The 25,071-nt window shown below is 37.7% G+C and overlaps 1 protein-coding gene across 11 annotated transcripts in view; it reads left to right on the top strand.

Annotated features, from left to right (window-relative positions):
* The window catches only part of STARD13 (StAR related lipid transfer domain containing 13), a 513,518-nt gene that overhangs the window by 95,452 nt on the left and 392,995 nt on the right, over window positions 1-25,071 (top strand). For 4 of the 11 annotated variants that reach the window (XM_072795476.1, XM_072795480.1, XM_072795474.1 and 1 more), the window contains one exon: window positions 21,713-21,809. The exons of 5 other annotated variants lie outside the window; for them this stretch is intronic. The gene's annotated coding sequence lies outside the window, so the exon portion shown is untranslated. Of the gene's footprint in view, window positions 1-21,712; window positions 21,810-23,783; window positions 23,804-23,868; window positions 23,957-25,071 lie in introns of those variants that run through there. 2 more of the 11 variants (XM_072795484.1, XM_072795483.1) reach the window with 2 other exon arrangements.

The following is a 25,071-nucleotide window of genomic DNA, read 5'->3' on the forward strand; positions in this document are numbered from 1 at the left end:
ATGCCCAGATACTTCAAAATGTGCACAGAAGGAGCTATCAGACACCACCCTGAGAATTCCTGCCAATCCATGGGAGCTGAAATCTCTACCAAAGGATTCCTCCTCAAGGAGGAGGAGCACCTGGAGCAAGGTGCAATACAATGGCTCCAATTCTGAGGCCGCCTGGTGGTATGAGCATCATTAGTCATGTAGAAGTCATGGGAGCACATCATTTACCACCACAGGAGCAGTAGAAGATAATATTTACATGTCCTCCCTTGACAGCTGTGTCTCTTTACACATCTGCTACTCAGAGCTGCAGAGAAAATCCAAAACAAATCCTGAACAAGGCCCAACAGTTGATTTTTTTTCCAACCATGACTGTATAACCCAGGATATGTGAGGTGACAGCCACCTCATTGATGAGTCCACAGAGAGGAAGGAGGGAGCCGGGGGTCACATTTTCCCACAGCTGCCCCCTATGAAACACTTTTAAAGGACCCCTAATCAGGAGCTTACCCCGAAGTAAGTAAGGAAGATTTGCATCACAAAGAGAGTTTTCAGTGAATGTTTTAGAAGCAAACTAGGTTAGGACCAAAGTGAACAAAAGAGCAATCCATCTAGTGATGAGTAGCTATCTAATGACAGGAATGATTCCTACAAATGTTTGAAAGATGGCTCCCTTCTCAATTTAAATACATTATAAAACTCTTGTCAAGAAAAGTGAAGGGAAGAAAGATCATTTAGTAAGGCTTTATATGAGGGTAAAATTGGTAACATAAATTATAAAGTTTAAATCATCTATTGATATTTCAAGCATCAATGGTTGTATCATTCACCTGACAGAAAAGTCAAATCCCCAAGTAATCCAATATGCTTGAATGAGTAGCTGGGATATTAGAGAATGTGGCTTCCTGTCCCGTGTTTTTTTGTTTGTTTTTAAGGTTTTATTTATTTATATATAGAGAGATAGAAGAACAAGACTGGAGGAAGGGGCAGAGGGAAAGGGAGAATCAGACTTTGTGCTGAGCATGGACTCAATCCCTGTCCTGGGTTCTTGACCTGAGCTGAAGTCAGACACTCAACAGACTGAGCCACCCAGGCACCCCCTGTCCCATGCTCTTTCACAGATGCCTTTACTATTACACAGTGTCAGAGGGAGGCCTAGCTTCCAAAGAGACACTGAAACAAAATATTCATTACTCTAAACTTGTGGTTAGAAATAGCCACATGTTGGGACGCCTGGGTGGCTCAGCAATTAAGCATCTGCCTTCATGTCCAGGGCATGATCCTGGGATCGAGTCCCACATCAGGCTCTCTGTATGGAGCCTGCTTCTCCCTCTGCCTATGTCTCTGCCTCTCTCTGTCTCTCATGTATAAATAAATAACATCTTTAAAAAAAAAAAAAGAAGGAAATAGCCACATGCCAATTTCTTCTCTGAATAGCAATTTTTATATTTTAATTTTCATTTTTTTAAATATGTTTTTATTTTTTAAAAGATTTTATTTATTTATTCATGAGAGACACAGAGAGAGAGAGGCAGAGACACAGGCAGAGAGAGAAGCAGGCTCCATGCAGGGAGCCCGATGTGGGACTTGTTCCTGGGGCTCCAGGATCACGCCCTGGGTCAAAGGCAGGCACTCAACTGCTGAGCCACCCAGGCGTCCCTATTCAAGTTTTTATTTAATTCCAGTATAGTTAGCATATAGTGCTATATTAGTTTCAAGTATACAATATAGTGATTCAGCACTTCCATACAACACCTGGTACTCATCACAATTGCGCTCCTTAATCCCCATCACCTATTTCCCCCATCTACCACCAGCTCCCCTCTGGAAACCACCAGTATGTTCTTTCTAATTAGGAATCTGTTTCTTGGTTTATCTCTCTCTTTTTCTTTTTCTTTGTGGATAGCAATTTTTTTTAAAACAAGCAGCACCTTCTTTGTTTTGTCTTTATCTTAACCTATTGACCAAAAGGAAAATTAATATTTGTCTGAAAGTTTAGTTAATAATTTACTTGCCATTTCGTCATGACCAAAATAAATACAGTACAAAAATAATCTGTATAATTTATACTACATATACTATAGTTTGAAAGTTAAATTTTGACTTAAATTTGTAATGAATTACCTGTGTAATTATTGTTTCCTTACTGATGCAGGTTTTTTTTTTTAACCTTTCTTCCAATTGAGATGTCACCTCTATATGTGGAAGCTAACTTTCTGTTCACTCTTCCTCATTTAATGCCTTTTGCTCTTAACTTCATGCCTAATTATTATATAAAATTATTAAATCCTTAAAATTTCTTTAAAACCCTTCCTATAATTAAATATAGACTTTCCTTTGTAAAATTATTTATTTATTTATTTATTTATTTATTTATTTATTTATTTATTTATTTTATACAGAGAGTGCACGAGCAGGGGAAGGACAGAAGGAGAGAGAGAAGAAGCAGACTCACTTCTGAGCAGGGGCGTCCTATGAGAGGCTTGATACAGGGCTTAATCTCAGGACCCTGAGATCATGACCTGAGCCAAATCCAAGAGCTCAAAGCTTAACTAACTGTGCCACCCATGCGCCCTTAGACTCTCCTTTAATTACAAATAATTTATCTATTTGGAAATTTAGCCCATGCAAGGGGTTTAGGGAAGGCTTTCCAGAGATTTTTTTTTCTTATTAATTGACATAAGCTCTTCCTATCATGATGTTTACATATATTTACAACTCGTATTTAATATTGCCAAACTGTTCTTCAAAGTATTTCACTATTTTCTGCTTTTAACAGGGAGCTATAGATGGGAAGTAGCATTGAAGTTTATGTTGCCTTTCTTGCTTTTTGACAAAGAATAACACTGACATATATGAGATTGGTTGATGGATGCAAGATTTGATTTTTTTGTACTATCCATTTTAACAGACTGTGTATGTAAATTAACATTCTTCCCTCCTTCATATGTAGATTTTCTAGACCAAATGCTGAATGAACTTGGCTTTTGTGTTATTTACAATCAGTTAAATCAGAATGACTAGTCTGTCCAAGGAGAAATTTTCATATCTGCCTTTCCCACACAGTTATATTTGTGATTTCTTTGAGGGAGTAATGGTTATTGGTTGTTAATAAAAATGAGAAAACAGACCTAAAGAAAGCCCAATTATTTGGCTTAGTGTATCACTAGAATGATTCCAAAAATAAAGCTCAAATGTATTTCTTATACAATTTATTCAGAATTTGGGTGGTATAAGCAAACCTACTATAATTAGGGAACACCTCACCACTAAATAGGTTGTGTATGTGTATATCTATATATCCATAATCAAGTAAATCTTTCTGAAATGTAGGTTAAAAAACCTCCCTTGGATAAATACACAGCTACATGTAAATTCTGCAATTTATGTTGAGGACTTATAAATACAGCAAATAGACAACACTATACACTTATTTCATTCACTTTAATCCAGTCATTCATATCTGGGTCTTTTGATAAATTCCATAACCTGAGAAACTAACTCTTACTCAATTATTTAGTGCCTGGTGGCATATATCAGGTCTGTGCAGACAGAGGATACCACAGTACCAAAGTTGGAGTGGATCACAAATGAATTTAAATTGATAGCTTACTTCTGGTACTATACTATTTCTGTTAAATGTTTGCTATGTCTAAGACAGAAATATTAAGAAAAATTTCAGAGCTCTTCTTTCCAGCATTTTATTAATAATTGTCATAAAAGTGTGCTAATCACCTCACAGAACTTGACAGAAGTCATTAGACCCTGGTGAGCCATGTAATGGTTTACCTGCCATTGCACATCACCCCAGGTAGTTCATAACTTGTTTGCTACCCTCTCCACAAGCCTGAGCTGCATATCTTTATCTTCACTTACCATAAGTAACAAAGCAAATAGCAGGAGTCCCAGAGAAATACTCATTGTAATAAAAGTTCATAGTGCAGATGCCCAGGACTAATGCTTAAAAGTTAATAATGCTTGTTCAGCAAAGCAAATTTAGTGTGCCAGTTGTTTTCTCCCTGATATCTCATCCTTTAAAATATACTAACTATTCATTTAAATAGTGACCCCCCCCGAGGGCAGCCGGGGTGGCTCAGCGGTTTAGCGCCGCCTTCAGCCCAGGGCCTGATCCTGGAGACCCGGGATCGAGTCCCACGTTGGGCTCCCTGAATGGAGCCTGCTTCTCCCTCTGCCTGTGTCTCTGCCTCTCTCTCTCTCTCATGAATAAATAAATAAAATCTTAAAAAAAAATAAATAGTGATCTCCCACAATCCCTAAATACTAGTGTCTGCAGAAAAAAAAAATCTCTTCATTTCCTAAAGAAGAAATGCAAACCCCATAAATACATCTTGACATTTTACTAATAAGTAGTGATGTAGGACCCCCTTTACATACAGACTTCTAAGAGAAGCATCAGTGATTCTAAGAGGCAGGACATCAGTCACAAGAGGCACACAGGGCACTTTGGCACTTTTGACACTGGGGGTGTTCTGACTCTGTATTTATAATTACAAGTGTTTCAATAAGAAGTATACTGACATTAATGAAAAAATATTCTGGAGCAAATTTCATTAAACTGATTTTTTACCAATAAGTCCATTCTCTACACAAAGCAGTTGAACCATTTTCCCTTTCTGTCACTTTCCTTTTTATTTCTCTGAAATGGTCCATTACTATCACTTTCCTAATATAAATTGCATTAGGATTTGATTCCCAGAATAGTTTCTTTAAAAAAAATTATTTATTTATTTGTTCATGAGAGACACACAGAGAAAGGCAGAGGGAGAAAGAGGCTCTCTGCGGGGAGCCTGATGTGGGACTTACTCGATTCCAGGACGCTGGGATCAAACTCCGAGCCAAAAGCAGATGCTCAACCACTGAGCCACCCAGGCTTCCCCCAGAATAGTTTCTGTCCATACTAAGTTTTCTCAATTATAGCTTCACTACTGTAAATTTGTTCTTTTGGCCATTATTTCTATATAATTCCATTTTCTATGTTCTAAATATAACCAAGGTTTGATTTTTCTGTTGATTTATAGTCTGCAACAGATTCTGCCTTATGCAGTTTCAGCTGCTGTTCAGTTATATTTTATTATTTATACCGAGATCCCATTTCCTTCGGTCACTAAGAGCTATTTTCACAAAAATGCCATCATTCTTTACTTTGCTCTCCAGTTAAAATTAAGCCATTGTCAGTTTTATTTTGTGTTTGTGTTCTTATCAGAATATTTGTTAGGTATTTTATAGAAAATTGGGCTTTTGTGTTTTTTTCTTAGAGCAGAGTATGGTGGTGTTTTTTTCTTAGAGCAGAGTATGGTGGTGGTGTAGATACCACGCAGGGTGGAAGCTTTCTGCTTCTGCAGTATAGAGTTAAACCATGATTGAGTGAAGCTTAAGGAAAATTTGAGGGACAAGCCAATGAGTGCAATAAAGTGCAAGAATTGCACTGTGAGAGTACCAAGAGGGCATGCAACGGCTTGCTTATGATGTAGAGGAATAAGAAATCACTGAACCATTAGAGGAGACAACTGGGAAGAGGCTGTAAGCAACTAACATCAAAATACAGAATTATTTGGTGTACATGCTAAATATGATAGGTGATAACAGACCTGCTGTAAGCTTGATAAAATAAGGACCAGGAAAGGATGGAATTTGGACACAGCAAAGGCTGCCTAGTAATAGGTAGTACCTGAGGGCAGCGGATCCTCCTAATGCCTAATTTGATAAAAGACCTCCAGCTGGGAATCAGGTTGTCTCTGACCTGGTAGATGTCTCACTTCTCCCAGGTTACTTTGACTACTATTTTTTTTTCTTTTTTATCTATTTATTCATGAGACACAGAGAGGCAGAGACATAGGCAGAGGGACTCCATCCTGCCACCCCAGGGTCATGCCCTGAGCTGAAGACAGACGCTCAACCACTGAGCCACCTGGGAGTCCCTTGACTAGTAATTTTCAAGAGGCATGGGGGAACTGGCTCTATTCACCATGTCCTTGATCACGTGATCTTTTGTGCCTCTTGTTTGTAGATTCCATAGAAATGAAAGTGGGAGCAACTTCAAAAATGATAAAACACAATGTCAATCACAAGACGCATTGCTATGGTTATAATGAAGGGAAATTCTTTGCTTATCCAGCATCTCCACAAATGCCAGAAACTGTGCTAGAGGTTGGAGTTGCACAGAAAACCTGACATAGTCTCTGAGTCCAGAGCAGTTAGAGAGGATCAGGAGGCATAGATATTGTGGTACATTCTGTAACAGAAGTACAAGTGCTTTAAAAGCACAGAAAGAGAAAGTAATACACTTGGCTTGGGAGAGCCTTCCAAAGCAGGTGGCATTGATTTGGGCTTTGGAGGATGAAAAATGGGAAGGTACTTATTAGGTGAGGAAGAAAAGAGAATTGTTGGTCCACATCAGTGACATTAATGATCCCCATCTATGCTGTATTCTTTTGATCCTTTTAGAGGCAGAGTCCTGGGCCGATTGAGTAATCCACATGAGCCTATGTACTCATGTTCTCTCCATTCCTGCATTAGGAGGCCCAACTCATTGTATTTAAAGTCATCATGTAGATTACATACCTTACCAAAATATACCTTAAAAAAAAATCTTTTAAGGGATCCCTGGGTGGCTTAGCGGTTTAGCGCCTGCCTTCAGCCCAGGGCGCGGTCCTGGAGTTCTGGGATTAAGTCCCATCGGACTCCCTGCATGGAGACTGCTTCTCCCTGTGCCTATGTCTCTGCCTGCCTCTCTCTCTCTCATGAATAAATAAAATCTTTAAAATAAAAACATAAAAAAACTTTTTAAAAATTGTGACCAAAAGTGACAAAGGTAATTTTTCTTCTTTTTTTTTTTTTAGTAAACCACAGTTAAATAACCCTTGGCAGTATCTTACCACATTCATTCTTGAAACAGCTCCTGCAAATGGCTTATGTTCAATATAATTTTGCCTTGGTGATAAGGGTTTCCTTGGCTTTTTAATTTTTTTTCTGCTCAACTCCCACCTATCATGCTAGGAAATCCTCTAAAATTTATATAATTTTACTTATAAATTGATATTTTAAAAAAGATTATTTATTTATTTGAGAGAGAGAGCGCAAGCATGGATGGGGGGAGGGGCAGAGGGCGAGGAAGAAGCAGAATCCCTGAGCAGGGAGCCTGTTGTGAGGCTGGATCCCAGAACTCTGGGATCATGACCTGAGCTGAAGGCAGATATTTAACTGACTGAGCCACCCAGGTGTTCCATAAATTGGTATTTTAATCTTATTGTATAGCATACTTATAAAACATGGTATACTTTTTAATAAATCAATTTAGGTAAATTTGTTCTTTCATCCATAAAATTAACATTAGTTTTTGCTATGTAATTCATTTATTCAGCAAACAAATATTGATAATTTGTTTTTCCTGGATAGATAAGATTCTTGGGCCTTGGAGAGTTTTGTGGTGCACATTTTAAAAGTGTCCCCTAATCAATAAGCATGTGAAATTAAAAGTTTTTATGAAGCACTATATAATTTCAGAATGAAAAGAGACATTATTACCTGTGGGAAATCTAGGAAGACATCTTTTTTTCCAAAAAATAAAAATAAATAAAAAACATGAAACAAAAACACAACCAAACCCTAAGATAGCTTTCTTGGTGCATATACAATAACTACAAAAAAATTTCATTCAAAAGTTCCTTTAGAAAAACCCCCAAAATTCCCTCTTATAATTCTCAGTTGGTGAGCTGACCACTCAATTGAAAGGATACACAGAAATGAAATCACCACAAACACTCACAGGGTATTGGGAAGAATTGGCTAACTCCAGTTTCGAGGACCTGGCTGACATTTTCAACAATTCAGTGCTAAAAAAGAGCCCCGTGTTTACAAGAGAAGTGCCATTTGACCCAAGCCTAAGTGTTGGATAGATATTGGACATGTGGGAATGGAAGAAGGTTATTCTAGACAAAGAGAAAAATATATATGAGGCCATATAAGTGAAGAGGTGTATGCAGCCACATTGAAGAAAAAAAGAGACATCAGAGTCACTTGAAGGCAAGGTCATAAAAAAAATTATGGATGGCATTTCTCAGTTTTAAAAAAAAGCAGGCAGGAGCTAGCTAAAATTAATGTGAGGATTTGAGTTTCTAAATTTGAATATTTTTATCTTCAAAAATCTCCATGTACATGCATTAACTCCTAAATTTACACTGACTCTAGGTTGAAATACCTAGAGAAACACGAAAGAAAGAAAGAAAGAAAGAAAGAAAGAAAGAAAGAAAGAAAGAAAGAAAGGAAAGAAAAGAAAAGAAAGACTGAAATAAAGTCCAGAAGCAAGTAACATTCAGTTATCGCCAGAGAGCAATGGAAATGTGATCTCACCTATGAAATATTTTGAAAAATTTGAAGTAAGATGTCAAGCTGCTAATGTTGAAAAAGAAGACCATTTCTTTCAGGTTGACGAGAAAACTGAAGGCCAAGATATGTTATCCTTTCATTTGTGACTGTGGTTTAAACAAAGAAATGACAGAGCATTAGTCACATTATGTGGTACAATAATGGCCCCCAGGTACAGTAGTTATTTAAAAAGATGATGACACCTTTCGAATTGTTAGACTAATGCTGTAAATCGTTTCTGTCCTTTACAAAAAGGCATTATAGTATGATATTTTGATGCTTTTGGATTGCAAGGGATAAGCAAGTAGCTTTGAAAAGCAACTAATTTAGGAAGATTTAAACTGTAGAGCAGTCTAAAGTTTTGTGGCTATTCATGGTATTAAACTTGATACACTGGCAGAAGGCAGTACAGAATTTCAGTCAGGTACACTGGCAGATCTCTCAAATCAAATTTGTAAAACTCATCTAATGTCACTCGCAAAGACATTTTAAAAAGACAAGAAATGTAATGGAGGAAAAGAAACATGTCTAAGTAATGCAATTTAAAAATAACAAGATAGAGTATTTCTAGCAATCACAAGGATTACACACAGAGGCTATCAGAAGAAAATATCTTCAATTTGGAAATAAACAGTAGTTGTAAAATGAATAGAATAAGAGAATTCAAGTAAATCATTTTTATCAGTGTGACAAAAAATGTTCAGGTTTTTTTGCAAAGGTTTTGAACTCTAGAATTTTTTCCTTTTTCTTTTCATTTTTAGAAGTAAATTCACAGCATTCAGCGTGTCAGTTTCATAGCAAAGCTAACATCTATATGTTAGAAATCCAGAACAAAAAAGAAGAGTCCTTTTATTCGTATTAATAACTTATGAGCTTATGGACTTTATAGCAAACTAGAAGAAGGAACTAGAAAAGGTGAAGGAGGTAACATAGACAAGATTAAGATTCTTTTTTTTTTAAGATTTATTTATTCATGAGAGACACAGAGAGAGAGACACAGAGAAAGAGAGAGAGAGAGAGAGAATGAGAGAGAGAGAGAGAGGCAGAGACACAGGCAGAGGGAGAAGCAGGCTCCCTGCTGGGAGCCTGACATGGGACTCGATCCTGGGTCACCAGGATCAGGCCCTGGGCTGAAGGTGGCACTAAACCGCTGAGCCACCCAGGCTGCCCAAGATTAAGATTCTTAAACATATTTTAATGCAGTGGTGGCAACAGTAGCGTTCAAGAGAAGTAACACTTTCTAAAAGCTTATTAATACACTTAAGGCATTAAAAAAATATGCTATCGGTACAAAGAATGTAAGTCTGCTGAGATATTGTCAACAGTTTGCAGACTAGATATTGAAAGATCTCAACCCAAACACAAGATTGCATTTAACTGTGTGGGGCTTTATTTGAAGGGGCCTGATTTTGTGTCTTCAAATCCTTTCAGTCTAACCAAAGCATAACAATACAAAGCTAAAACTTACCTGATAATATTGCTGATTCATATATATATATATATGAATTATATATATAAATATATAATATTTACATATTTAAGTTAATGATGAGCAATGAGGTGTTTTAAGAATTTAAATGGTGGAGAGCTTATGTGCTTACAAATGGATTCTTTAGTCATATAGTCAAAGGTGATTTGTTCTCTCTGGGATTTTGCTGCCAACACCTAGTCAATTTCATTTGGCAACAATTTTTATGATGCCTGAAAGGACCCCTTTATTGTGACCAGTTGTCTGCAAGATTGTTTGGTTCAGTCCTTCCATATTTTGAAGTGGCATTTTCCTTATTGTTTGTCAGCCTAGATTTTGTGGAAAGGGGGAAAAAGACCTCAGGCCTTCCTTCTTCTGAAGGCTAATCTTTTCCCCTCTAAAATAATTTCCTCTGTGTCCAGATATTATACTTTGAAAGTTTATAGAGGGACTGTTTTGACCATTTAAAAAAGTCTACACTGGGGTGCCTGGGTGGCTCAGTTGGTTAAGCATCTGACTCTTGATTTTTGCTCAAGTCATGATCTTGGGGTCTGAGCTTGAGCCCATGCCCAGCATGGAGTCTGCTTAAATTTCTCTCTCTCCCTCTCCACCTCTCAATTCCACTCACAAATGCACTGTCTCTGTGTGTGTGTGTGTGTGTGTGTGTGTGTGTGTATATATATATATATATATATATATATATAAATAAACAGAGTCTGCACTAAGACTTATGAATTTGAATTTAAGTTTCCAAATCAGGTTAAAGTTCTGTCACAGAAAAAAAATTGTTAAAAGTTGCAATGTAGCTGCGTGGACAGATAGGTAAGAAAATACATATACTATTCTTAGGACTTCAGCTATAATGCCAGTAACTTTCTTATTTTATACTGAGCTTCCAGACCTGGAAAATAATATCTTAGCTAGCTCAGTCTCATGTAACAATACCATAGACTGGGTGATTTAAACAACAGACATTAATTTCTCATAGTTCTAAAAGCTGTAAAGTTCAAGACCAAAGCTCCAACAGGTTTAGTTTTCCGTGAGGGCTCTCTTCTGGTTCATAAATGGCTATCTTCTCGCTGTATCTTTATACAACAGAGAGAAGCACCTCTGGTGTTTTTTCATCTTCTAATAAGGGCTCTAATCTGATCATGGGGGCTCCACCCTCATGACCTCATCTAAAACTAATTACCTCCCCAAAGTCTCACATTTGAATTTATTAGGGATTTAGAGCTTCAACATATGGTTTTTGGGAAGGATGCAAACATTCAGTCCATAACACCAAATATATATTTTGAGGTACCTTAACTTCTCTATTCTCTACCTTTAATATATTCTAATTGTATTCAAATTATTTCAAAGCTGAGGTGTATCTGAATGTCATGTTTTATGCTTAAATGGAGTGTCTTTTAGTTGAAAAAAATAGGTGATACTTTTGGAATAAAATAACATTAAATTAAATATTATAAATAAATGTAGTAGGTTAGTATAGTTCTTTAAGAAGTATTAGATTTCAAAACCATTTTCAAACCTCTCTAATTTGTGAACATAGAGGAAATGAAACTCAGTAGTCTTTCTAAAAAGATTGTTTCTGGGAAACAGAAAATTCAAATGACAGATCTATTGTATGTTATAATATAAACATATCTATCAGATGCCTAGAAACAAAGTTAAAAAGTCAACTATTATATTTACTATTTTATTGCTTTTAATCCTTATGGTATGTGCTAATTTCCACATTAATGACTTGGTTAGAAAATGACACTGAACCTGAAGATTACTGAGAGCTACAAACAAACCTCTAATATTGAGTGAATCTCATGGCCGATATCAGCAGTAGCTTTATTTTAGTATATAGACTATTACAATAGCCATATTATATTATTCCACAGACTAAATATTAGGAATTACATGAGAGTTCCTTTTTATTTTATTTACCTTCATTTTCAGACCCTAACAGATAATACATACAGTTCAAGAGAAACCTGAAAGTGAGAAAAATCATTGTACTATTATGAGCAAGGTCAAAATTTTAATCTTTTTCTTAAAAAACTTAATATTCGGGATCCCTGGGTGGCTCAGCGGTTTAGCGCCTGCGTTTGGCCCAGGGCGTGGTCCTGGAGTCCAGGGATCAAGTCCGCGTGGGGATCTCGGCATGGAGCCTGCTTCTCCCTCCTCTTGTGTCTCTGCCTCTCTCTCTCTCTCTCTCTCTATCATGAATAAATAAATAAATAAATCTTAAAAAAAAAAAAAAAGCAACCACTTAGTATTCTTTCTTAGTATTGTTAGAGAGGAAACCCCCCCTCTAGGATGCTGGCAAAATCTCTTCATAAGGAGGGATCTCCCTGAAGGCAATCTCATACAAAATTGCCCAGTAGGAATTTCTGGGGGTTGTTGCTGGCCAAAGGATGCTGCTGATGGCCATGCAGCACAGGAGATGGGTGCTGGAAAAAGCTGCCTGCACTGCAGGAGCTGGGAGCAGGAGAAGCCACACAGGCATGAGCCTATCAAGTAGGCCCAATGGAACCAAAAAGCAAATCCCCTTCTTCCTGCAATGTTGTTCCAGCACCATCTGCTGACAAGGCTTATTGACAGCTGGCAAAGAAAAAATAAAGGTTCCAAATTCATTTTCATAGAACAAGAAAGGAAGAGGAATTTGGACCTGAGAGGCCATATATTAATAATTGGCATACTTCATTCCTTTGGCCATCCAGTGCTATATTGAACTTTCTACACACATTTGAATTCCTATATAGCAACAAAATAGATTTCCAACTAACAAAATCAGCTATCCACGTTGCAAGTAAGGGTGCCCTCTCCCTTTCCTCCAAATGAGGAGGTACATAGTCCCAAATCCCAAGTTACTGTGTTCAACACAGGCTAGAGTAATAACTCCTCAAAGTCAGCCACAGTTTCACTGAATATTCTGTTACCCAAAGACTATAGTGTAAGCTACCAACAGCATGTATATAAAATAAGAAAGGGAAGAAAACTGTATACAAGTAAACATGTCCATATAGCAAGAAGAGAAAAAAAATATACAAAACTAATATTTCTGTAATTATCTCAAGGTTGTAGATGATATCCATGGATTCCATCTTTAACTACCCATTCCTTTTCTCCCTTACTTTCTGCCAAAAGCTTGACTGTTCTGAGTTCTTTATCTGAATGACCCAAATCTTTATTCCTAAAGGTATGCATTCTCAATTGTTCTGCCTTTTCTTGCTTGCTATAGTTTTACATTGACTTTTACAATTGGGCATGAAAGTAATAAACTGTGCCCCTGAGAATCCTCAAGGTTGCAAATATAGTCTTTTTTGTCTCCAACTCAATTTCTAATTGGTAATATGGATTAATTGCTGCATCTTTTTATTCCTTTCTCTATATTGTTTCAGTGATATAGGAGTCCCAAATTGCCAATTAGAAGTATCATCTTCCAATTTGGTGGATTCATTTTTGTGTCCCTGATGGAAGCATTCCATGCTTGGAGCGTAGAAGAACTCTCTAACCTAGAAGTTATGGGTATGGGAAGAAAAATTGTGCAAGTGGTTATTACATGTTCACTGCTTACTTTCTGGAACCATGTATTTTATGAGGGAAATGGCTAGCATGCAATGGTCTCTCTGAGCAGCAAAAACTCAGGGCAAAGTGCATTTCTATTCCGTTGTTCACTAACATCCTCAAGACCCATCCTTTTAGAATGTGGTCTCCCAACTGGCATTGTAACAGTTTTCAATAAGGCATTCCTACTTCCTAAACCAGAATATCCTCTGTAAATAATAGTCTCTCCTTCATTGCATTCCTATGTACAGTCTAGAATTTGTAGGTCATTTCAATCCAAAATTGGTGAAAGCAGAATCCCCTATTTTATCTAAGTTTTAAAAGGTATGACTTAGTATTTTATCTTTAAGTGATAAAAATGGCTATTGGTTTGAGAGAAACATCTTCACATATGAAGAGTCTTCTAAGTTACACTTTTGAAAAAAAAAAGATTTAAAATAAGTATGAAATTTCACTAAATGACTTTTGGAATACAAATGGATATAATTGTAAAGATTTTTCTTATTTTATGTATTGATATCCTGTGATATCAATACATCTCTCTATAGTGAACCATTTTTATTGTATTTGCTTTTGCTGCAGTAACAAACAGCCCCCAAATCTTTGTGGCTTACATACACAAACATGTTACATTAAGGCTGTAGATTGCAAGCTCAATCTGACTGCAGATCTGTTCCATTGTCTTCCTGTGTTCAGGATGAAGAAGCAACAGTAATCATAGTAGAGGGGAAAAGACAGACTGAAATAAATCATGCAATTTCTCTTAAAGCTTCTGCTTGAAAACGGCAAACCTGACAACCATTCCGATTCTATTGCCAAAGCAAACCACGTGGTCAAGCCCAATGTCAATGAGGTGGAAAAACATACTTCTCCCAACAGTCTGGTGAAGGGAGAATGAATATTTGTGAAAAGTAATGCAAACTACCATAATTACACTCGAAGAATAGACACTTCTTGGTCATGGCAAATTACTCTTTTGACACACTGTTAAGTCTATTTCATAATATTAAATTATACATAATCTTAAGTAACATCTATAATTTTTCATGCTTTAAGAGTTTTGTAAGGGGTGGTAGAAAGGGAGGTGGGGGGGCAGGGGGTGACTGGGTGACGGGCACTGAGAGGGGCACTTGATGGGATGAGCACTGGGTGTTATGCTATATGTTGGCAAATTGAACTCCAATAAAAAATAAATAAAAAACAAATAAAAAAAGAGTTTTGCAGGATAGTTATGTTTGCTTAGTACAATGAACTGGGTAGTTTTACATATTTTTCTCTATATTCTATATATGGAGCTATCTATTCCTCTTAAGAGATTTTTACCAGCACTGTTTAGAACTGAAAGCATTTGGGGGAAGTAATTTATTTGAGAACATAAAACAAATTTTTTGTTGATTAAACTTTTAAGTAGTTTTATTTTTTCTAGAAATCATCCACTTTGTAATTTTCAAATTTGACACTGATAAATAATATATATATATTTAACATATATACATGTTATATATGTTTTCTACATGTTCTAACTTTTTTTTTTAAGATTTTATTTATTTATTCACAAGAGACACAGAGAGAGAGAGAGAGAGAGGCAGAGACACAGGCAGAGGGAGAAGCAGGCTCCATGCAGGGAGCCCAATGTGGGACTCGATCCCGGGACTCCAGGATCACGCCCTGAGCCAAAGGCAGACATTCAACCGCTAAGCCACCCAGGTGTCCCTGTTCTAACCTTTCTATCATTTCTAATTTTTTATTGGGATTTTCTGAATTTACTATATTGCAATTTATTCACTTTTCTTCAATTTTCTAATGCATTTACTATTTCTGCTTTTATTTTTGGTAGTCTTCCTCTTGCTTTTTTCATTTTCTGAATTGCTTAAGTAAAATGATTAGTCTTGTTCATAAAATAAAAATCTAGCTATGAACTTAAGTTTAACAATATTATATAATTCCATCAAAGCAAAAACTCAGGGAGAGGTGTATTTCTATTCCTTTGTTCACTAACATCCTCCAGTATCTAGCACTGTGCCTCTGCACAGAGGCGTTTCACAGGATAATATTCACAGAATCTGTTCTGTATCGTTTCTTTTTTGGAATTATAGTTATTTCTTAATTCCAACAATCTTAGATTTTAGTTTAAATTTTCATTAGTTTACCTAGTTTGGTGACTCTCAGACTTTAACACCCATCAAGGCTCACTTGGAGAACTCATTAAAACACTAATTTTTAAATTTCAAGACACAGGCTCTACTCTCAGAATTTCTAATTCAATAGGTTTGGGGCAGGGATCTAGAATTTGTATTTTTAAGAAGTTCCCAGGTAATGCTGAAGTCTCCCTGGGGTTCACACTCTAAGATTCATTGGCCTGGTTTATTTCATTTTATGAGCATGTTAATTACCAGCTTCTGCTTTGGAGAATTTATTGAGGTTATCTTGGTGACTAAGGAATAGCTTAGGTATGCTTCCCTAGCTATAGATATTCTACCATCTTAAGTATTTAAAAATTCTGTCATTTATTTTTTATGTAATTGAAAATAGACTAACAGTTAATAAGATGTATATCAAAACAGCAAACTGTTGAATTCTCTAAGTTACCATACGGCACAAGAGAGTATAATCTTTTTATGCATTTCTGGAAATACTTTTTAAAAAATAAAAGGCTTATCACAAACCTAGTTGGTTTAATCAAAAGGTACCACAAATATCCAGTATTACGTCTGTTAGCTATCTCTATTTTCTGAAAAAAACAAAAACAAAAACACAAAGACAAAAAAAAAAAACTGATTTTGCAAAACCTTACCTACATGCAAATCATTTACCTGAGCCACTACTTTGTAATTCAGGCATTAAATCACATTTTCCTTAGTCCACCCAACAGAGGTAGTTTTAGTCCTTTTAATGATGAAACTGGCATGTTGTGTCATAAGCTCTCTATGCATGTGCCATTTCTACAAAGTGACGGGCCTTGTACCTTTGGATTTTCTTCAACCAATGGTTCTAGTTAAGAACAGCTTTCAGAACAGCCCGGGTGGCTCAGCGGTTGAGCGCCGCCTTCAGCCCAGGGCGTGATCTGATCCTGGCACCCCGGGATCGGGATCGGGATCCAGTCCCACATTAGGCTTACGGGGTGGAGCCTGCCTCTCCCTCTGCCTGTGTCTCTGCCTCTGTTTCTCAAATAAATAAATAAAATCTTTAAAAGAAAAAAAAAAGAACAGCTTCCAAATTCAATAATCAGTTTTTCTGAAGCTTGCTCTGTTCTTTTTCTCAATTCTATTTTGTACTTCCAAGTCTCTCTTCCTCTGATTTTTAACTCATTTTCTTCTGTGTGGTGTATCTTTGTGTTATAGTATTGTAAAATTTTCCTATGCATTGCTTTCTACCACAAATTCTACCTAATCGGACATTAATACTGATGCATCTTCTAGTATGACTTAAGTATGGTCACTGCTTCATTTGTAATTTTTCTGAATAATTTTTAGAGGCATCTCTTATAAGCACTAAAACCACTGGATTTTATTTCATTATACACCCACTCCAAGAGACTTTTTAATGAGATTTAAGCGTTCACAATTTTTAAACAATTTTTACATGTCATTTCATTATAGAAAAACCAGAAAGTACTAGTATTACAAAAAGAGAAATAAAATCAGTTAATATATTAAGATTTTTAAAATGGATTGACATACTAAGGACATTTTTTCTAATTATTATTTGTTTTATAGATTTTTAACACACAGACTTTAACATTGTTACATAGCAAGAATTATCAGTGTCTTTTCCTTTTTGATTTCTGAACATTTCTGTGATTAAAAAAGGCCTTTTCCTGGGGCACCTGGGAAGCTCAGTTGGTTAAGCTTCCAACTCCTGATTTTGGCTCAAGTCATGATCTCTGGAGTCTTGAGACTGACTCCCTGTTGTGCTCAGCAGTGGGGATGGGGCTGGGGGTGGAGTCTGCTTGAGATTCTTTCTCTCTGCCCCTCCCCCAGCTTGTGCACACCTGTACACTTTTTTTTAAAAAAGGTCTTTTCCTATCTAGAGATTAAATATTCATCCTTATTTCCTTCTGATTTTTGGTTTTTACTTTCTTTACATGTATTACTTTGTTCTATTTAGAATTTGGTGCATGTGTATTTTACTCATTTCAAATAAAAAATATAATTCTTTTATATACAATACTCTTTGGGCATACTGTATTTAGGGCATTGCAGTAAACATTCAATATTTATAATTAGTTTTGTCAAGTATTAGAATTATTTTATCTTTATCCCTTCACCTACCATTATTTATCAACATGATGCTGGTTATTGTAAGAGAAAAAAACTGTTATTGTAAGAGAAAAGAGGAATGAAGTATTTGAGACCTTATAGGTAAATCAGGGTTAGGGGATTGTGGTAAAAAGTGAATCTAAAATAATGACACACAACTCATTAAAGAAATCAACTTCTGGCATTTTCAGTATTTTTACACAGTAATAACCTGCATTGTTCAATGTTAAAAATCTTTGTTAATTTTTTTTTTGCCTTGCTGTAAATATAAGAAGCATTTTCCCTTGGATCTCCACCAAATAATTAGTGTTTTTTTATGATTCAGTTATCTTATTTAGCTTAAGATAATTGAAGGAGAAAATGCCAGCATACTGTATTCTTCAAACCTTTCTACTGCATTGTTTTGTGTTTAAGATAACTTAATACTTGTGTAGAAATAACCATGGCAGAACATTGCTCTAATCTAAAGCTTTCACATGTCTCACTTTCTTTCTTTTGGTTTACTTTGCCTCAGAGTTCCCTATCTTCTCCCAATATGTCATTAGAAAGATATCTACATACACTTGCTCCTCTTTTTCTATCTATCATCTATCTATCTATCTATCTATCTATCTATCTATCTATCATCTATCTATCCTCCTTCCCTTTTCTCTTCCCAGGATCCCATGCTTTGATTGTGATTTTAAAAATTATCCTCAAGAAAAATTACTCATTTGCAAATACAGTATCCTAAATTCTTGTATTTGTGGAAAAAGTACAAGTCTGCAAATCCACATTTGTAGAATTTTGTACAATACGAATTATAGTTGGGAAGACATTATTGTACTCAACACGGTGTTTAATAATAGAAATCTGGGATCCCTGGGTGGCTTAGCAGTTTAGCGCCTGCCTTCTGCCCTGTGATCCTGGAGTCCTGGAATCGAGTCCCACATCGGGCTCCCTGCGTGGAGCCTGCTTCTCCCTCTGCGTGTGTCTCTGCCTCTCTCTGTGTGTATCTCATGAATAAATAAATAAAATCTTTAAAAAATAATAATAGAAATCTGCTTAATGGGACTGTATTTCATCTGGTATGGAAACATATTTAAGACAGTGGAGTTAATACAATGACTATATCTCTATAACTAAAACACCAAGGCTACTAAAGAGGTTAATTCTACTAATTCAGAGGTTAATTAGTAGAATGACTAATTCTTATTAGTCTTATCAATACATAACAAATATTAACAATAAAAGTTTGCCATGACAACTGAAAAAGATCTACTGGAAAATGGCTTTTTGGTAGTACTAAAAGTCATAGAAAAATACCTTTATATTTTTGCTTCTTCCAAAGTACTAACAGTTGGCATTGCTCAAAATTAGTAAACTTAAGATATTAAAATATTTTATCCATGACAAATGTCAAGGGCTCTAAATGTGCTATTACAATAAATGAATGACCTGCATCAGTACTTACCACTTTATTTTTTTAAAGATTTTATTCATTTATTCATGAGACACACAGAGAGAGAAAGAGAGGCAGAGACACAGGCAGAGGGAGAAGCAGGCTCCATGCAGGGAGCCCCACGCGGGACTCTATCCCGGGACTCCAGGATCACGCCCTGAGCCGAAGGCAGGCGCTAAACCACTGAGCCACCCAGGGATTCCCAGTACTTACCACTTTAAAATAGTTAATTTACTTTATCCATATATCAAATTATATCAATTATCATAGAAACATGTGCCATATGTTAGTCTTATACTTAATTGATTACAAATAAATGCTACTATTTTAACAACATAATAATAAATGTAGCTCACCATCAGGGAGATTAGTCATTAAAATGGGTACAGCAAAACAATCAATGCAAACTTATTACCAAGGAATAACTTAAAAGAAATGATAGGCAGTTTGAATGAGATTTAAAACACAAGCCAAAACATTAAAAAGTTGAAGAATTGCAACTCAAACACCACACAAAGGTAGTATTAATGCCAGAGAGATTTAATTGCCAATGACTGACAGAAGTATTCTATATTGCCAGTGTACAAGGAATTTAAAAAAGGTCCTAGTACAGAGTAAAAATGTTACAGTAATGTTAGTCTCAAATGGAAAGTATTAACAAGGCTATCGATTGTAGCAAAAATAACATTGATAAAAAGGTATATAAAAAAGGTATGATACTGCAAGAGCTGAATCAACTTATTTCAAAATTTCTCCTTGGAGAAATGCTTCTTTCCACCGATGTTCATTACACATCCATTTAGGTATTATGTTTTTAGAAAGTAGGAGGAAAGATAAAAACAAAACAAAAAACAACCCAAAACAAACAAAAAACAACCAGAAAATGGAACCTGAAATAATCAACAGAAAATATTTTTGAAAGCAAATCTGATGCTGGAGTCTTAATTTGATTATTACATCAAACTCCAGCAATCCTTGATTGAAAGTAAATTACATCATCTCGCATGATGCTTAATGGCAAAATTAGCTGAGAAAAATGGTGACATTAATAGCCATAATAAAAAAATATCATAAATTACTAATTACATTTAGTCAACAAACAGGGTTATTAAATAATACTTCCCAAATACAACAGGTAGCATTTCTAATGAATAGCTGGGTTTTACATAACACCTCTCTTTATCCTGAGTGAATTTGTAACAAGGTTCATTTATTTATTTTTAAAGATTTTATTTTTTAAATATTTTATTTATTCGTTCATGAGAGAGAGAGAGGCAGAGACTCAGGCAGAGGGATAAGCAGGCTCCAAGCCATCGAGCCCGACATGGGACTCAATCCCGGGACTCCAGGATCACGCCCTGGGCCGAAGGCGATGCTAAACAGCTGAGCCACCAGGGCTGCTCTCAAGGTTCATTTAAAATAAGGCACAGAACATGTCTGTCTTTCCCTGGTTTAAACGGTTAATCAGTAATGACTCAGATACAAAGTACCAGGACTCTTAGGGAAATACCATAGTTTTAGGACAGGTGTTCTCAACCTTTTTTTTTTTTTTTTCTTTTTCCTTTTTCTGTTGGCAGCTCATTCATATTATAAGGGAAAAGAAAAGGACTGGAGTCCAGTGAACAAAATACTAATGATTTTTAAAAACTGAGGTAGAAAATAGCCAAATGATAACAGCTGGGAATTACAAAAGTACAAAACATTTCATAAACATAAAATATCACATAATCCTAAAAAAAGGTAGTTAGTGGAAGAAGAGCAATAATTAAGAATAGTTAACATGTCTCAATATAACACTGAGGACACACTAGCAGGAAAGCAACCTTCTTGAATATTATGGAAATTCCAACTGCCTGCATGTGTGCATATAGAGTAAGAATCTGTAAAGTTGCCAACAGTTGGTGGCATTGCACAACAGAGTGGAGTCCTGAATTAGAATCCTCAGTTATTTGTGGTAATGCAATAATCTTAGTCTATGAATACCAAATTTAGTAATAAGCCTTAATAACTCATTCAGCAGGTTACTACTAAGAAGCACTTAGTTGCCAGTAAAAATCCATCTATGAAATTGGCTTCATTCATATATAAGTATAAAAAAATGAGTCTTGCATTTTTCCATGAAGGGAGCTCTCAAAGCCCATGAATTTGCTTTATTACAAGACTGATTTAGGGAACCCAGTGTCTGACATAGAGCTCAAAATAGACAATGTAGTGAGTGGATGGACCTAAAATATACAGAAAGAAAATAAGCATGTGTGATTAATATCTGATTTCATAAAAACATATAAAGTACAATTTCATTGATCTGATGTAAGTTTTGATACATTTTAGTATGAATTGATTTCTCAAAGCATATAACGAATTCATTCCTTTAATCACTTCAGTGATATTAAAATTGTTTTTGATTCATAAAAACCTTACAAAATTACTGCAAAACATTTCAATGTTTTTTGTTGATCTTTAGATGTGTGAATTTACAAATCAAAGATGTATCAGCTTTTTTTTTAGTAAAGGCAATCACACCACAGCAAACATTCTAAACTTTTATCTGAATTTAGAAATAATTTCAGCTATGAACATAACAAATCTAACAATTTGTATTTCACTTAGGAGCAAGTGTGGTGCACTATACTATGTCAGCATCTAATGCAGTGGCAGAGTTAGGATATGACAAGAATTAAATGGAAAAGGCCTGAAGAAAGGTTAGGTAAGCCATTTTTACCAATGAAAGCATTGTGTCCCTTTGTGAATGGCACGGTGTGGTGAAATGGGGTGGATAACGGATCTTGGGGAGATGCAAAAGGACTTCGAAAAAGCCTGGCATCTTCCAGAGAATAAAATTAGAATGTTTGTTGAAACCACTTTGTCCTTAATTTTAGCAATTTTTCATTACTTACTTTTAGCAGCTAATGCGAAGGATGGAAATTACTGCAGAATGACTGAAATTTTAGTATACCTGGTATTACAGCACCCTCTATCACATGATCATATATATACAGAACATTTGCATGTAGTAGTCACTTTAATGTGGGCAATATTCACTTACCTACAGCTTTCCCGGTTCTAGGGCTTAATACTTTCCAGCAAAGGGGCCAAAGGCCTATACATTTTTCCAGTTCTAGTTTCATCACTCTCTCTCCTGTAATAGCGAAGAGCATTAATGACAAAGCAATCCTGAGCTCTAAATTCTTCCAGGTGTGCGTCTAGTGCCAACAGCTTAAATGTCAGGGGAGAATTTTTTCAAAGCTATTATTATCCAGCTCTACCCCCCGGGTCCTTCCCGGTAGAAACTCCGGGTTTTAAGGCCAATGTGTTTTAAGAAGCCTTTCGGGGACTTGTGAGGCAAGCTCAACTTTAAGAATCACTGCTATAGAAGAAATGAACAGACGCTAATGTACAAATTCTGAAGGAAACGTATCTCGCTTTCGCTATCCACACCGATATTCAGTTAAAACGTCATTCCAATAAAACACAATCTCATGCTTGCTACCTAACGGTGTCGTCAGGCCTACAAGCTTCCAGGGAAACCTAGGTTGTCACTAAGAATTCAGTATCAGGGAAGAATTCACCTCGATTTTGCAGACTTCGGGGAAATTACGTTTCCTCTGGCTATCTAAAAGAAATGTGCCGTGCCCACAAACCCAAATTCAGCCTGAGCATTTCTGAGGCTTTGTCTGGGAAATGTCCTTAGCCTCTTTGTTTTTTTAAACGTTTCAGGCTTTTATTTAAAATCTAGTTAACATACAGTGTAACAGTTTCAGCAGAATTTAGTAATTCTGGCCTTTTTTAAAGCAAAATTCCCACTAAGTCCTACGCTTCCCGATGGGCTCCCAACACGCCCAGCGCCCGCCCAGCGCCCAGCGCCCGCCACGGCCTTAAAGCGTGACAAGAAACAAAAGCTTTTCTATCAGAGGACAAGCTAAGCCGCCAAGTCTGTGCGACCGTCCGAGCAAGGGGAAGTGCTCCGCTCCTGACAGACGGGGACACTCACGGGGCGGGACTGGAGCAGCTCGGGAACAAGGCAGTGGAAACATAAACACAGGGACACGTTTTTTCTGGGCTTAACTCTAGAGAAAGAAATCCATTTCCTCTCCATTTTGGGATTGGGAACACACAGCGACTCCCCCACACAGACCCCTCTTCAACGTCCCGGGAAGTGTGCGGGGGAACCCGGCGGGGCGGGGCGGGGCGGGGGGGCGGGGGCGCGGGGGCCTCCCTTCCCGGGGGGGGGAGGGGGGGCGAGAAAAAACCGCAAGGGCCGAGGTTTCTCTGGAAGGTTCCGAGAGAAAAGTGCGCGCGCCCCTTCTCGGGCGGTGGGAGACGCGGCACCAGATGGCGCTGCCGCACCGAGAGCCGCAGCCTGGGCGACCACGGGGGCGGAAAGAGGCGTCACCGGATCCTTCTCTTCGTGTCCCTCGCCGGAAATGCGCGCTGGCGCCAGCCGCTGGTCCCGGATATTAAGCCTTCTGGAGAGTTCCCGCGCGGGGGCGGGGCTAGGACCGGAACCGAACGGCGCCCGTCGGGCCTCGGGGCGGAAGCCCCGGGCGGTACCAGCAGGGCCGGCCCTGCGTGCGCGCGCCTCTTCACGGCGGGAGCGCGGGGCTGGGGGGCGGTGGAGAGCGTGGGGGGCGGGGCCTCGCCAGGCGCCTGCGCACTTTGGGGACGTAGTCGCCGTCGGCGTGTGCGTCTTTCTCCATCTTTGTACGTTTGCTGGCCTTGCGAGGCGGAAGTGGTGACGTAGTCGTTTTTTTGTTTTGTGTGGTTCCCCCCCCCCCCCTCCCGCCCACAGGGTTTGGGTTTCTAGCTGTGAGTCAGGCCTCTGGAAGTCATTGTGGAAAGTTAAGGGTACATGAGGTAAAAACTCGAGCTGTATTTTCCTCTTGACTCTAAAGCGATCCAAATGTTTGGTGGGCGCGGTCCCAGTGCTGGTACGGACCCAGCTTTTCCCTCTAAATCTCTGGACCGGCCTGATTCCACCCACTCTGCTTCTTTGAGCGTCAATCATTAGGCGGTAGGGATGTCACAAGGGAACGCAGGCAAATTGTTCTGCGGAACCCGACACAGTTATTTAAGCAAGCGTGCTTTCGCTTTTTTAATAGTGCTTTTCAAGAATTGAAGGAGTTCAGTCGACTTAATTTTTCTGTTTTTGTCCGTGTAAACATTTTATAGTGTGCTTTTTGGTGGTATAGTCCTGGTCCTCATCACACTTTGCGAGCTTCAGGAAGGCTGCGGGCACACAGCATGCCAAAGGAGGAGTCTGCCCCTTCTCCATTTTTGCCAAGTAGAGGCAAACCACTTGGATGGATGGATGGGCCGTAGTGACTAGTGAGGAGCGCTCTGTTTTGTTTTTAGCTGCAGCAGCAGGGAAACAACGAATGTCGCAGAAGCAAATCTGTATCCGTCCTGTTTTAATTTTAGATTGTAACTCCAGAAGTGTCAGCTGCAAGGTGCTTGGTTCTCCCAAGGAATTTGTTCAGTTCTGGTAAACACTTATCCCTGTGTTTCAGAGCTCCTCCTGTCCTGTGGCCTACCGTAAGAATTGAGTACTTGAGGGATGCAGAGCGGAAGTAATAGAGACTTAAGTGGATAGACTAAGAGAAGCAGGTGGACTGGGGGATGCAAGGAAGTTAGATCGCCTCTAACGGCTGAATGAGGACGTTTTAGTTTCTTGATTAAACCTTTTGGGTGGTCTTCGTAGTAGGTGTAAAGAAAGCTGCCGTGGCTTGAGTGTGGGCAATATTGCAGTATCATTAGACTGACTACAACGAGGACAAGTAGGAGGCAAGACATTCAGGAAAATGTAAAAAGGGCGGGGCGGGGGGGAACCATAGTGATAGGTATTAGAAAACGTGAAGGGGCAAGAGTCAAAGGTGTGATAGATGTGGGAAGAGGCTGATTCGGAAGACAGAACAGTGTTAGATCTCAACCTGAGTGGTAGAATGAGGAATAAGTTCTTTATTAGAGGTTTC

Source organism: Canis lupus, chromosome 24, assembly GCF_048164855.1.
Source record: "Canis lupus baileyi chromosome 24, mCanLup2.hap1, whole genome shotgun sequence".
Classification (NCBI taxonomy): Eukaryota; Metazoa; Chordata; class Mammalia; order Carnivora; family Canidae; genus Canis; species Canis lupus.